The sequence below is a fragment of the Polypterus senegalus genome, chromosome 4, assembly GCF_016835505.1.
Source record: "Polypterus senegalus isolate Bchr_013 chromosome 4, ASM1683550v1, whole genome shotgun sequence".
NCBI lineage: Eukaryota > Metazoa > Chordata > Cladistia > Polypteriformes > Polypteridae > Polypterus > Polypterus senegalus.
The window spans coordinates 133494891-133509388 of NC_053157.1; the positions used below are offsets into that span (position 1 = coordinate 133494891).

At 40.8% G+C, this 14498-nt stretch overlaps 1 protein-coding gene across 1 annotated transcript in view; it reads right to left on the bottom strand.

Moving 5' to 3' along the window:
- zmp:0000000660 (arf-GAP with Rho-GAP domain, ANK repeat and PH domain-containing protein 2) overlaps positions 1-14498 on the bottom strand; it is a 446729-nt gene that overhangs the window by 322523 nt on the left and 109708 nt on the right. The window lies entirely within an intron of this gene.

Genomic DNA, 14498 nt, shown 5'->3' on the forward strand with positions numbered 1-14498 from the left:
ACAATATATGCTCAAGATCTTTGGATAAGATAACTGACCAACAAAGTCTTTTGAAGTTTGTAATGAGTTTTTCAAAGCAATGTGGATCTGTAGACAGGTTGCCTGTGTCATTCTGAGAGAAGTAAACAATCCTCATATCTGGCCATAAAACTCCTGTCTTTATTCAAGCCATGTTGTAATGTATTAAATTTCAGCATGAGTTTAACTTCCCATTCTTTACTCTCTTGATGTGTTTTGAAGTTGCCCATAAGCACTGTGACTTTAAAGTCCCTCTCACAGTGTCCATGGCTGTTGAAGTGGGCCACTACAGGAACATTTGTGTTGCCACGACTAATGTGGAACCTGTGTAAATTCATTCTCTGGCAGAGTGCTTGTCCAGTTTCTCTCACATAGAGTGCAGTGTCAGGACATTCCATGCAGAGAATTAGGTAGACCACATTAGATGATCAGTAGGAAAATGATCCCTTTATGTGATGTTCAAGTCGGCAGTGTGGTATAACTATACAGTCTGAATTATAAATGCAGGCACACATTTTACATCTTTTCTGTAGACAGGGAGATGTGCCATTTTCTGTTGGTTCACTTAGGGAGTTTCGGACAATTAGTTGCTGAAGGTTTGGTGGTTGTCTCTAATCTTCGCACGCTTACCCGTGCTCGTCCCGCAGAAAGCTCTTCTACTTTTATTAAGGCTGCTCTCTTGAACATGAGATCAGTGCCTAATAAAATTTTTATTCTGCAAGACTTTATTACCTCAAATAATCTGGATTTCTTCATCATCACTGAGGCATGGATTATAAAGGGTGACTCTTAATGTTTTACTAACTTGGAACCATCAGGTTATTCATTTTTAAACTCTCCTCGTCTGACTCACCGTGGATGGGGCATTGCCACTGTTTTTAAAAGTATGTTCTTGTGTCTGAGCCTCACAAAGGGTCTGTTTAATAGTTTCGAACTGCAATTTTTCGAAGTGTGCAGCTCCATTTCTTTGTTGTTTGCTGTGGTATATAGACCTCCTGTAATTAATGATACCTTCATTTCTGAATTCTCTGATCTCCTAGCTGATATTACTCTCTCCCATGACAAAGTATTTATTGTTGGTGATTTTAACATACACGTTTGTTGTCAATCAAAACCTTTGGTTAATGACTTCTTATCACTATTGGACTCATTTGATTTTATCCAGCATATTAATACGCCAACTTACGCTCTCGGTCACACCCTTAATCTCGTTCTAACTAGTGATATTTCAGTTAATAATATTGATTTATGCAATGTTTCTTTCACTGATTACTTCTCTATAATGATGGATATGAATATTACTGTTGATGTCCCGACTAATAGCTGTCCCCCACGTTGCTCGCGCTTTTTAAATTCTTCTATTATATCCGATTTTAAAGCCATGTTCTCTAGACTTGATGTGCATGTCCAAAATAATGGTATCGATTGATTCTGTCTTAAAATGTAATCTTCCTGTAAAACGGTTTTAGACTCAATTGCTCCGCCCAAGATACGCAGTTATAAGGGAAGACCTGCTCCCTGGCTAAATGAAACTACGCGATCGCTGCACCATGCCTGTTGAACTGCTGAATGGAGTTGGAAAAAAGATGGACTGATTGTCTCTAAGCAGATTTTTAGGATTTCACTTTTCAATTTTCAGTCTGCAGTTAAAAAAACTAAACAAGATTTCTTTGCCGATTTAGCATCCCGTCATTGTAAGAATCTTAGGGTCTTATTTAATTCAATTAATGCGGCCATTCACCTTCAATCTGTGATGGGATTAAATAGCACTGCTCATTTATGTGAGCTGTTTGTATCATTCTTTGTCAACAAAATTGATACTATCCGCTGTGGTATTGTTCCAACTGGCTATGAACTTCCTACTGTTAATCATGACATTGTCTTAAAAATCCTTTGATATAGTCTCACTTTCATAATTAAAAAGAACTATTGACACGCTTAAACCAGCTCCCAGCCCCCTCGATATAGTACCACTACACCTCTTAATGGAAGCCTGTGATGTTTCGGGCCCATCCTTACAATCCATTATCAATGATTCTATAAGTGTGGGGGTTATGTCATCATTTTCTAAACATACTGCTGTCAATCCCCATCTAAAAAAAGGCAGAATTAGGTCCTGGAGTTTAGCCAATTTTCGCACAGATTCCCAACTTGCATTTCCTGCTAAAATTCTAGAAAGAATTATTTATAATCAATTGGTCGATCACCTTAACTCCAATAATTTATTTGAGATCAACCAATCTGGCTTTAGGCGTTACCATAGTGTTGAAATGGCCCTCCTGACAGTTTTCAACAACATCTCTATTATTACTACCTCAGGTGACGTGTCAGTCCTTCTCCTCCTTGACCTGTCCACTGCCTTTGACACTATAAACCATGAGATATTGCTGATGCAGTTTGAACATTTTGTTGGGCTTAAAGGGGCTGCTCTTAACTGGTTCAGGTCATATTTAGACACTTTTCAGTTACTTTAAATTCCTCTTTTTTTCCTGCTGCTCCTCTTAAATATAGTGTTCCTCAGGGATCCATTTTGGGTCCTATTTTATTCTCTATATACCGTCATCATATTGGAACTATTTTTAGGAAATTTAGCATTTCTTTTCACTGCTATGCTGATGATACTCAGGTTCATATTCCTGTCTGCAACTCTGCAATAAATCAACTCCACAACTGTCTTTCTGAACTAAGATCCTGGATGGCTAACAATTTTCTTGATCTGAATCAAAATAAAACAGAGGTGCTCATAGTGGATCCATCAGCTAAAGCTCTTTCTCTGTCTTTTGCAAACCTCAAGTCTGCAATCTTGGTGTTATCTTTGATAGTAACCTCTCTTTTGAGAAACAAATAAATTCTGTATTCAAGAGATGTTTTTTTCAGCTTAGTCTATTAGGTAAAATCAAGCCTTTTTTATCTTCTAGGGATCTTGAGAAAGTTACTCATGCTTTTATCTTTTCTCGCCTCGATTACTGCAGCTCGCTGTATTCTGGAATTAGCAAAGCCCTGATATGCAGGTTACAGTTGGTCCAGAATGCTGCCGTTCGCTTTCTGGTTGGAGCAAGAAAGTATGACTCTGTTACTCCTATTTAGCTTCTTTACATTGGCTGTCTGTCAGTTTTCGAAATTGATTTTAAAATCTTGTTGCTTGTTTTTAAATCTTTACATGGGCTTGCTCCTGCCTGTTTATCTGAATTGTGTGCTTTACACTAGCCATCCAGAGTGCTTAGATCTTCTGGTCAGTTGTCTCTTGTTGTCTCTCGTACCAAGTGTAAAACCAAGAGGGACATGGCTTTTGCAGCTGCTGCCCCTCGCCTGTGGAACTCTTTACCTCATTACATAAAGGAGTCGTCTACAATTGAACTGTTCAAAACAAGATTAAAGACTCATTTCTATTCACTTGCATTCCGTGACCTTCAGTAATACTGATGGTTTCCTAATTATGAATATATAACATTACTTCTAGTTATTATGTATTTTATTTATGTTCTTATATTTTATTTCTATTTATGTTATTTATGTTATTTGTTTGTTTTCTTTTATTCTATTATTGTAAAGCACTTTGGCCACAGCATTCCTATGTTGTTTTAAATGTGCTATATAAATAAATTGACATTGATAATGACATTGTTTCAAGATGTGGGTTGTAAGTGACAACAAGGGGGATGCGGTTGTTGTTGTCTTTGTTTTCATATTTCAGAAGGTTGTCTCTGGGTATGGCAGTAGCTCTTCTTATTTGAGTGTCTGTTGTTTTGGGGGTATAGCTTTGTCTGATGAAATCTTGTCAGAGCTCCTGCAGTTGTTTATTCCGGTCTGTCAGGTCTGAGCAAATACGATTGTATCGTATTGCTTGGCTGAAAATAATGCAGCGCTTTATATGCTTGGGGTGGAGGCTATCACTTCTTAGGTATGTTTGTCTGCCGACCGCCAGGGGAAAAAGGGGGGCAGATTGGCAAACATTTACTCGAGTCGATTAAAATGTAAAGATGTTAGTTTTGGTAAATTTAAGTCCTTTGAGTATCTCGCCGTTGTTATTCATGGAGATTCTCATGTTCTCGTATTATCCGTGTATAGACCTCCTAAATATAACGCGTCTTTCCTTGAGGAATTCTCTGACTTAATGTCAATTTTAGTTACAAACTATGACGCACTCTTAATAGTCGGCGACTTTAACTTTCATGTCGACAATCAGTGTGACCAAAAGGTAAAGGAATTCATGAACCTCCTGGACTCTTTTGATTTGAGGCAGCTCGTTAATCAGCCTACACATAAAGCAGGTCATACGTTAGACTTAGTGATTACTAAAGGACTTAAAGTTGATATAAAGCAGGTCATTGATATCGGTCTATCAGACCATTTCCTTCTACTATTTAATATAGAAATAAAGATAGAAAACGCTCATGAGAAGCATTTTGTTAAAAAACGCTTCTTTCACTCATCAGCAGCTTTAAAGCTTACAACTATTCTAAGCAATCAGTCCGTTTATAATGCCAACTATAATACCGAGGATAATGTAAATAGTAAAGTGGAAAACTTTAATTCTAAAGTAGGAACTGCTGTTGACATAGTTGCACCTGAAAAGACAATTAAAAATCCTCTAGTACTGTTATTCCATGGAAGACCCAAAGAGTGTCTGATTTAAAAGAACATGTCGTAGAGCTGAGCGTAAATGGAGGAAAACTAAACTAACTATCCATTATGAGATATTGAAGGTTAAAATAACAGAATACAATAACACTGTCCGTCTTGAGAGGCGCTGCTATTTCTCTAATATTATAAATAACAATGCTAGTAATCCCAGAGTCTTATTTTCAACAATTGATCGTCTGTTAAACCCAGGTAACACAAAGGAATGCCCCCAGAATACTTCCAGTGAAACCTGTGAGAACATTGCTGTATTTTTCACTCAAAAATTAATGATATTAGAGATAACATAGTATATCTCCCCAACACTGCAGAACCTCCAAAGCCCGGTACTCCGTTATAAACAAATTAAATGCTTTCACCAGGATAGATTTACCTGAATTACATAGTATAATCTCTCAACTGAAACCCTCCACCTGCGTCCTTGACCCAATACCAACCAGGTTTTTCAAAGAAATATCAGGCGTGCTAATTGACAATATTCTGGACATAGTTAATTCGTCATTAGATACGGGGGTCTTTCCAGACTGTCTTAAGACTGCTGTAGTTAAACCCCTGCTCAAGAAAATAATCTTGACCCTCTGCCTTTGAAAATTTTAGACCCATTTCTAACCTGCCCTTCTTAAGTAAAATTCTAGAGAAGGCAGTCATTATGCAGTTAAATGACCACCTAAATAAACATGCTATTCTTGATACTTTCAGTCAGGCTTCAGAACAAATCACAGTACAGAAACTGCACTTGTTAAAGTAGTAAATGACTTGCGGGTAAATGCAGACAGAGGCCATTTATCTGTTCTCATCCTCTTAGATCTGAGTGCTGCATTTGACACCATTGATCATAATATTCTTAGAAATCGCCTTAGTCAATGGGTGGGCCTCTCTGGCAGTGTCTTAAATTGGTTTGAATCCTACCTGGCAGGGAGAAAATTCTTTGTGAGTTGTGGTAATCAAATCTCAAAGACACATGATATCCGATATGGTGTTCCACAAGGCTCTATCCTGGGTCCGCTGCTTTCTCAATCTACATGCTTCCGTTAGGTCAGATTATCTCAGGTTACAACGTGAGCTACCACAGCTATGCTGATGACACACAGCTGTACTTATCAATAGCACCTGATGACTCCGACTCTTCGATACACTAACACAATGTCTTACTGGTATTTCTGAATGGATGAATAGTAATTTTCTCAAACTAAATAAAGAGAAACTGAAATTTTAGTAATTGGCAATAATGGATTCAGTGAGGTTATCAGAAATAAACTTGATGCACTAGGATTAAAAGTTAAGACGGAAGTAAAAATTTAGGGGTAACCGTTGACTGTAATCTGAATTTTAAATCGCATATTCATCAGACCACTAGGACAGCATTTTTTCACTTAAGAAACATAGCTAAAGTTAGACCTCTTATATCATTGAAAGATGCTGAGAAATTAATTCACGCTTTTGTTTTCAGTAGACTAGATTACTGTAACGCACTCCTCTCAGGACTACCCAAAAAGACATAAATCATTTGCAACGAGTGCAGAATGCAGCTGCTAGAATCCTAACTGGGAAAAGAAAATCCAACACATTTCTCCAGTTTTGATGTCACTACACTGGTTGCCTGTGTCATTCAGGATTGACTTTAAAATACTGCTTATGGTTTATAAAGCCTTAAATAATCTCGCTCCATCTTATATATCGGAATGCCTGACACGTTATATTCCAAATCGTAACCTTAGATCTTCAAATGAGTGTCTCCTTATAATTCCAAAAGCTAAACTTAAAAGAAGTGGTGAGGCGGCCTTCTGCTGTTATGCACCTAAAATCTGGAATAGCCTGCCAATAGGAATTCGCCAGGCAAATACAGTAGAGCACTTTAAAACACTGCTGAAAACACATTACTTTAACATGGCCTTTTTATAACTTCACTTTAACTTAATACTGATACTCTGTATGTTCAATTCTTCATAATAACTATTCACAGTGGCTCCAAAATCCATACTGACCCCTACTCTCTCTTCTGTTTCTTTTTCCGGTTTCTTTGTGGTGGCCTGCGCCACCACCACCTACTCAAAGCATCATGATGCACCAACATTGATGGACTGAAAGCCAGAAGTCTACGTGACCATCATCATCAGGTCCTTCCATGAAAACCCTAAATACAAAGAGGACTGTTTGACTTATGTTAGGTAGATTGCCCAGAGGGGACTGGGCGGTCTCTTGGTCTGGAACCCCTACAGATTTATTTTTTTCTCCAGCCTTTGGAGTTTTTTGTTTTTCTGTCCACCCTGGCCATCGGACCTTACTCTTATTCTATGTTAATTAATGTTGACTTATGTTTATCTTTTATTGTGTCTTCTATTTCTCTATTCATTTTGTAAAGCACTTTGAGCTACATTTTTTTGTATGAATATGTGCTATATAAATAAATGTTGATTGATTGATTGATTGTCTGTTGGTTTGTGAAAAACTGAAGTTACAAGGGTGTTGTCTTTCAGTTGAACAGTGGTAACAAGGAAGATGACTTCTGTTTTGTTCTGTTTTATTACGATTTATAATTAATGTAAATGGTAAAAAAAAGATGACTATACAATGACTAATAGCAGAAAGTAACACAGGTCTACTTGACTTCCAACTTTATTAAAGAAGCTAAAAAAAGCACCTGAAAAATGCCAGTAATCAAGAGAAATATGTAATATTTCTAGACTTTAAGACTTTATTAAATAAAATCACAATGCTCACCACTAAATGATCTTAAGCAATACTCAGAAACAGAGGCCTCTTTTTAATTTCTCAGACAAGAAGTGGAATATGATTATTTGTAACTTTCACTTTTTACATTAGACCAGATTAAAATTATCTAAAACTTGCATCAATTCCGGCTAATTCAAAACTCTTCTGCAAGAGCCCTCATCATACTTTCAACAATGAGCGCATAATACCTATTCTGTTGAGTCTTCAATGCCTCGTTGTGTTTTACAGGATTCAACAGAATAACTTTAAATGGTACTACACCAGATTACACTAGCAACCTTCTGCATTACTACAATCCTGTTCACCCCCTCTGGTCTACTGAAAAAAGTTCAACTTGAAAACAATAGTTAAAATTCAATACCAACATAAATACCTTTAGGTGTGAGCATTTAGTTTTCTAATTAAAATGCAATAAAATAACTGTAATTGCAAATCCAATCTACCATATATACTCGCGGATAAGTTCTCCCGCAGATAAGTTGGGACTCGATTTTACAGTATCATTTCTGGTATTTTATAAAGTCGGTCATATCAGTCGATTGTGGAAAACTCATGCTGTTGGTACAAGGGATTATGATATGCTAACGCCCACCTGAGAGAGTAACCACGGACCACACAGCCTTTTTTTTCTATGTGGGTGCAGCAAAGCCTTGTATCAGCACATACACCTAACCTCTCTCTATCTCTTTCTCTCTCTATTTTGCCCAAATACCCAAACTATTCCGAAGCAACGTTTGCACTGATTTGTGTTTTTTGTATCTCACATCCTCATACACCTTTATTGTAAGAGCATCACTTATCTACGATTGACCGTTCAATCAGAAGACAATATGAAGCTGGTTTTAAATTAAACATTGTTAAAGTAGCAAAAGAAATTGGTAACTGCGCTGCTGCAACAAAATTCAATGCATCTGAGAAACTGATGCAAGAACATTTTTGAACGGGCATACAAGTTAGGGTCTGATTTTATGATCGATTTTTTGGGTTTCAAGTTGTGTTTCAACTTATACATAAGCATACACAGTAAGTTAACATCAGTATTAATTAAGTTCCATATACTAAATACATTGATACTGCTGAAAATAGTACAGTATATTCTTCAGAGTACAGATTGGATCCTAAGAGTACCACCTACTAGGAAAATGAGCCTGGACTTGGTGAGTTTGCACGCAGTTTGTGTGATGAACTTGCAGATTTGGGTACGACTGCCGATCCTAATGTGATGAGGGAGACCTTCCGTGACAAGACCCTGAAGGTTGCTGAGGGTTTTGTTGGTGTTACCAGTGTTCCCAGAAAGAGGTGTTTCATCTCGCAGGGCACCCTGGATATCATCGAGAGGAGCTGCGGCGCAAGGTTCAATGGCAACTCTGATCTGTACCCGGAACTGAGAAGGACGGCTGTAAGGGCTCTGAGGGCAGATAAAGAGGCATTTGTTACAGGAATCTGTGAGCAAGTAACACACCATCTGTGGTCTAGCGACCCACATCCTGCTTACAGAGGAATCGAAGCATTACGCACATCTGAATCTATTCCTCGGAGATTCGCAGTCAGGGCAGCTGATGGAACGGTCCTTACGGATGACACTGCAGTTGTGACCTGCTTGGCTGGCTACTTTGAGCAGCTGTTCAAAGCTGATCCTCTGGATAGGACATTGGATATCTCTGGGTTCACTGTTCTTGAGGCTGATCCTCCAATTAGCTGTGAACCACCCAATATCACTGAGATTGTACAGGTAATGAACCAGCTGAGTGGGGGAAAGGCTGCAGGGATCTGTGGTATCCGGGGTGAACTTCTCCAGGCTGGTGGTAACACTGTCCCCCTGGCATTGCAAACAATCTTCTCTTCCATTTCGAGACTGGCATCATCCCAACTGACTGGAAAAAGAGACTTGTCATCTATTTTTGGAAAGGGAAGGGTGATTGCCTGGATTGTAACAACTACAGGGGGATAACACTGCTCTCGTTGCCGAGTAAGGTCCTTGCTAGGGTTGTCCTCAATAGTATCCGTGATCACTTACTCACCTACCAGCAACCGGAACAGTCTTGTTTTACACCTAAGAAGTCTACCATTGACTGCATCCTGGCACTGAGGGTTGTCATGGAGTGCAAACGCGAATATCGGCAGAGTTTCTTTGCAGCCTTTGTCGATTTTCATAAAGCACTCGAGTCAGTTGATCGAGCTGCCCTGTGGGACATCCTGAGGATCCCCTCGAGGTTGGCTGGCCTGTACACTGGTACTGTGAGTGATGTGCAGAGTGGAGGCAGAATCTCTGTGTTCTTCCCAGTTGATTCTAGGGTTCAACAGGAGTGTGTTCTTGCTCCTACTCTTTTCAGTGCTTGTATGGACTGGGTGTTGGGCAAGGTCATGGGTCCAGCAGCTGTGGGGCATCTGTTGGTGAAGAAAGATTCACAGATCTTGAATTTGCTGACAATGCTGTGATCTTCACAGAGTCAATGGAGGCTCTGATCAGAATGCTCGACAGACTGAGTGAGGAGTGTCTGGGCTTGCGAGTGTCCTGGATAAAAACCAAGATCCAGGCCTTTTTATTACCTCTTGGGCACATCCATCAGCAGTGAGTCTGTTTGTAGACACAGTGTCGACCTTGTCGAGAGGTTTACTTACCTTGGCAGTGACACTCATGTCTCTGGTGACTCTTCCTATGATGTCAGTAGATGGACTGGGAGAGCAAGGGGGGTCATAAGGTCACTGGAAAGGGGTATGTGGCGCTCCCAATATCTATGCAAAAGAACAAGGTCCAAGTCTTTAGAGTCCTGGTGCTTCCTGTCTTGCTATATGGTTGCGAGACATGGACGCTATCCAGTGACCTGAGACAAAGGCTGGACTCCTTTGGAACTGTGTCTCTCCAGAGTATCCTTGGGTACCGTTGGTTTGACTTTGTGTCAAATGAGCGGTTGCTCATGGAGTCCCGAATGAGGCACATCACCTGCACTGTGAGGGAACGTCAGTTAAGATGCTACGGCCATGTGGCGCGTTTCCCCAAGGGTGATCCGGTTTGCAACATCCTCATTGTTGGGAACCCAAGTGGCTGGACCAGACTAAGGGGTCGCCCACGTAACACCTGGCTGTGGCATACAGGGTCATTTCCGAAGGGTGGGACTGGACCGTGTGTCTGCCTGGGGGGTTGCCAACCGGGATACTGAGTTGTTTTGTCCTGTAGTGGGTGCGGCAATGCACTGTACCAGTGCATGTTCCCCAACTTGACTTGACAGATTGGAGAAGTTTTATAGTTAGGCCCTTTCACATTTTAATCAAATTCTAATAAGAGCCTGTAAACATTCTTTTGTATGATAACAGAATTTTCTTGGCAATGATTTAGGATTTCTAGTACAATATATACTAAAATCAAACACCTTATTCTGTGAAGCTTTAACACTTTTATGAAATAATAGAAAATAATTCATAATCAATAAAAAACCCTTATAAAAAAAGTAAAATTCTAAATAGAGCATACACAGCCATTAATTTAAAGTAGGTTATTACTGAATGCTTAAACATGTCTACATTTTGTCATTTATTACTAAAACATGAAAAACGTTTCTGTTTTAACAATGTGTTTACATAGATTGTTGTAGACACAGAACACACATGAAATGCATGTATTCCAAATAACGATCTATTATTTCCCCTCTAAAACTCCAGCATTTCACTCCAAGATAATCAAGGCTTGAACTGGGCCCTTTCTGCGTTGGTGGGGGAGATGGTATAACAGGCTGTTTGCTGCTTGGGCTTATTGACACATTTACAAGACAAAAGACGGGATTTAATGTGGGACGAATTTACAGGTTTTTTCATAGACTCTGGTAATTCTAGTGTTAAACCATCCTTCATTCTGCAGCTTGTCAGTTGGTTTAATGTACAGGAAGGTGTATTAACCACAGGGCATTACTGCCCGTTTCACAACCACTAGTGCCAGCTGCTCGGTCAACTGGGATCCATCCCCTCACTGACATTTTGCCACTTTAATCCTGGAACATCTCCCAGGTGGTAAGGCAATGGCTTTCATATACAGTATTCCAGATAATCATTGCAAAAAGCTCTCTGGGTTCCTACTACTGAAACAATGGTTCATGAGTTCCTTAGTTCCTATTTTTCCTCCTTTTTCTTTGTGTTCTTAAACTTTGCTTATCTCACCTCAAAATACCTTAATAGAAGCTGAGTGGATGTTCCTATGAATCCTCGGAAACTATATAGAATATAAATATATATATATATATATATATATATATATATATATATATATATATATATATATATATATATATATAGATAGTAACAAAGGCGCTATATTGGTGCCTGACCTGACACAGAAAGACACGGAGGTACGTATAAAAAGTACAAAGACTTTTATTTTCTTCAGCTGTGGGACACGTCTTCCTCGTGCCACACAGCCCAAACACAGTCCCAAAGCATAAAGCACAAAACACAATTCTTCACCTCGCTCCACCACTCCTCCCAGACAAGCTTTGTCATCTTCCTCCCAACTCTGGCTCGTCGAGTGGTGGTGGCTGGGCCTTTTTATAGCCCACCCGGAAGCGTTCCAGGTGATTAACCAACTGGTCCTAATTGCACTTCCGGGTGGGGCTGAAGACTCGTACAGCCGGGCTGTGGTAAGCAGGCAGCCCCCCCTAGCGGCCACCCTTGCCCCAACCAAACTGTTGAGGACTCCATCTCCCATGGAGCCCTACAGGGGGTTGGGGAATCACCGTCAGCCAGGGAGGCTGCCACCAAGCGTCCCGGGGGAGGTACTGGAGTGCCCATGGTGGCTCCCCTGGAACATAAGCAGCAGGGGCGTCCCTGCCGGGCATGGAAGCCGGCTGTCCTTTACATATATATATATATATATATATATATATATATATATATATATATATATATATATATAAACTTTACTTTATAAAGATTGTGTGATAACTTGTTTTCACTTTAAGATTCAATGAAACATAGAATTTCATCAAGGGCAACTTTTATATTTCTAATGCGTTTGTAGAAATGTTACAAGGTAAGTTAAAAATACATTCCTGTTTGTAATATAACCCAAAGAGTAAACTAACAGTACTTATTAGAAAGATAGTTAAACTTTGCAGTACTTATCCATGTGGTAAATCTGCTTAATAAAAACTGTATGTACAGTATTTAATCTTTTTATATACCTGTCCCTTAAAAAATAGACTTCTCCTTCTTCAATCCATCCATTTTCCAACCCACTGAATCCGAACACAGGGGTCTGCTGGTGCCAATCCCAGCCAACACAGGGCACAAGGCAGGAACCAATCCCAGGCAGGGTGCCAACCCACCGCAGGACACACACAAACACCAAGCACACACCAAGGCAAATTTAGAATCGCCAATCCACCTAACCTGCATGTCTTTGGGAGGAAACCGGAGTGCCCGGAGGAAACCCACGCAGACACGGGGAGAACATGCAAACTCCACACAGGGAGAATCTGGGAAGCGAACCCGGGTCTCCCAACTGCGAGGCAGCAGCGCTACCACTGCGCAACCTTCACCTTCTTAAAATTACAAAAAAAGAAATTAGCTTTTCATAACATTATACTGTATACTACAACTGAAAAGAAAGAAGTTTTGTTTTGTTGATGCTACACAAGTTTTCTCATTGTCTTAAATATCTATATATATAATTCACTAAGGCAAGACAACCATGGAAAGCACGCCGGAAGGGGCATGGATTCACTAAGCCGACAAGTGAGACACCTATGGCGCACGGAGGAAGGAGCCACGCCCACCAACTCCAAGACCATTGGATACGGCGGGAACTCACAGAGCCACACCCACCAACTCGGACGCGACGACACAGAAAAACCAGCGTCATTTATATTTGTCTGTCGTAGAGGTCACATGCAGCTCCGACCCACGTTGACTATTAATAGAGGCATGTTTCTCGCGGAGGTGAATCGCCATATGCGGCGTGTAAAACTGTTTGCGAGGGGTTTCCCATGGGATCCTTAAAACGTTCCTTTACAACTGAGGTTAAAACACAATGAAGTGAGCAGTCTTTAAAAAGAGTTTTCGATTCGACGCTTGCACCGCGTGCACTATAGCAAACTGTTTTACACGCTACATACAGCAATTCGCATCCGCGACAAACATGCGTCTTCTTTGATACTCCTGCACTTTGTACACAACCCCCTCCCACCGTGGTCGGGTGTCTTGGTGGATTATATATAGAAAGGCAGCCAAAACCGCACAGAGCAATGAAAAGTCTACGTGAGTCACAGGTGCATCTGGACTGTACAAAGACTCGAGTGACGAGTTGGAGGTGGGCACATGAGCAGGCAGTATATACTGAACGAGAAACCAGCAGACTAGCATGACGGAGGGAGCGGAGTGGATGTCCTTCTCCTCTCCTCCCGTTCCACCCTGAGCGCCGCACGGACGATTGTGTGTTGGTTCGTTCCGTGCATTGGTTAAAACCCAATGAAGGAAGCAGTCTTTAAAAACCAATAAGCCCTGTGCCTCTGTTTCATTACCGTCTCACCTGCTTCACCAATGCAGGCCCCGCAACAGGGCAGCCAACCCGGTAACCAAAGTCTTTGGGTTCAGGGGGGAGTATGGTTACAAAGCTGAAACTTAAAGGAATTGGCGGAAGGGCACCACTAGGTGTGGAGCCTTTCGCTTCATTTGACTCAACACAGGAAACCTCACCCAGCCCGGACACGGACAGGATTGACAGATTGATAGCTCTTTCTCGATTCTGTGAGTGGTGGTGCATGGCAGTTCTTAGTTGGTGGAGCGATTTGGCTGGTTATTTCCGAAAAGGAACGAGACTCCCGCCTGCTAAATAGTTATACGACCCAACAGCGGTTGGCATCCAAATTCTTAGAGGGACAAGTGGCTTTCAGCCACGTGAGATTGAGCATTAACAGGTCTGTGATGCACTTGTATGTCCGGTACTGCACGCGCTACACTGAATGGATCAACGTGTGTCTACCCGGCGCGGGGAGGCCGTTGAACCCCATTCGTGATGGAGACCGTGGCTTCCAATTGTTCCCCACGAATGAGAAATTCCCAGTACGTGCAGGTCATAAGCTCGCACTGATTACGTCCCTGCCCTTTGTAAAGCCCCC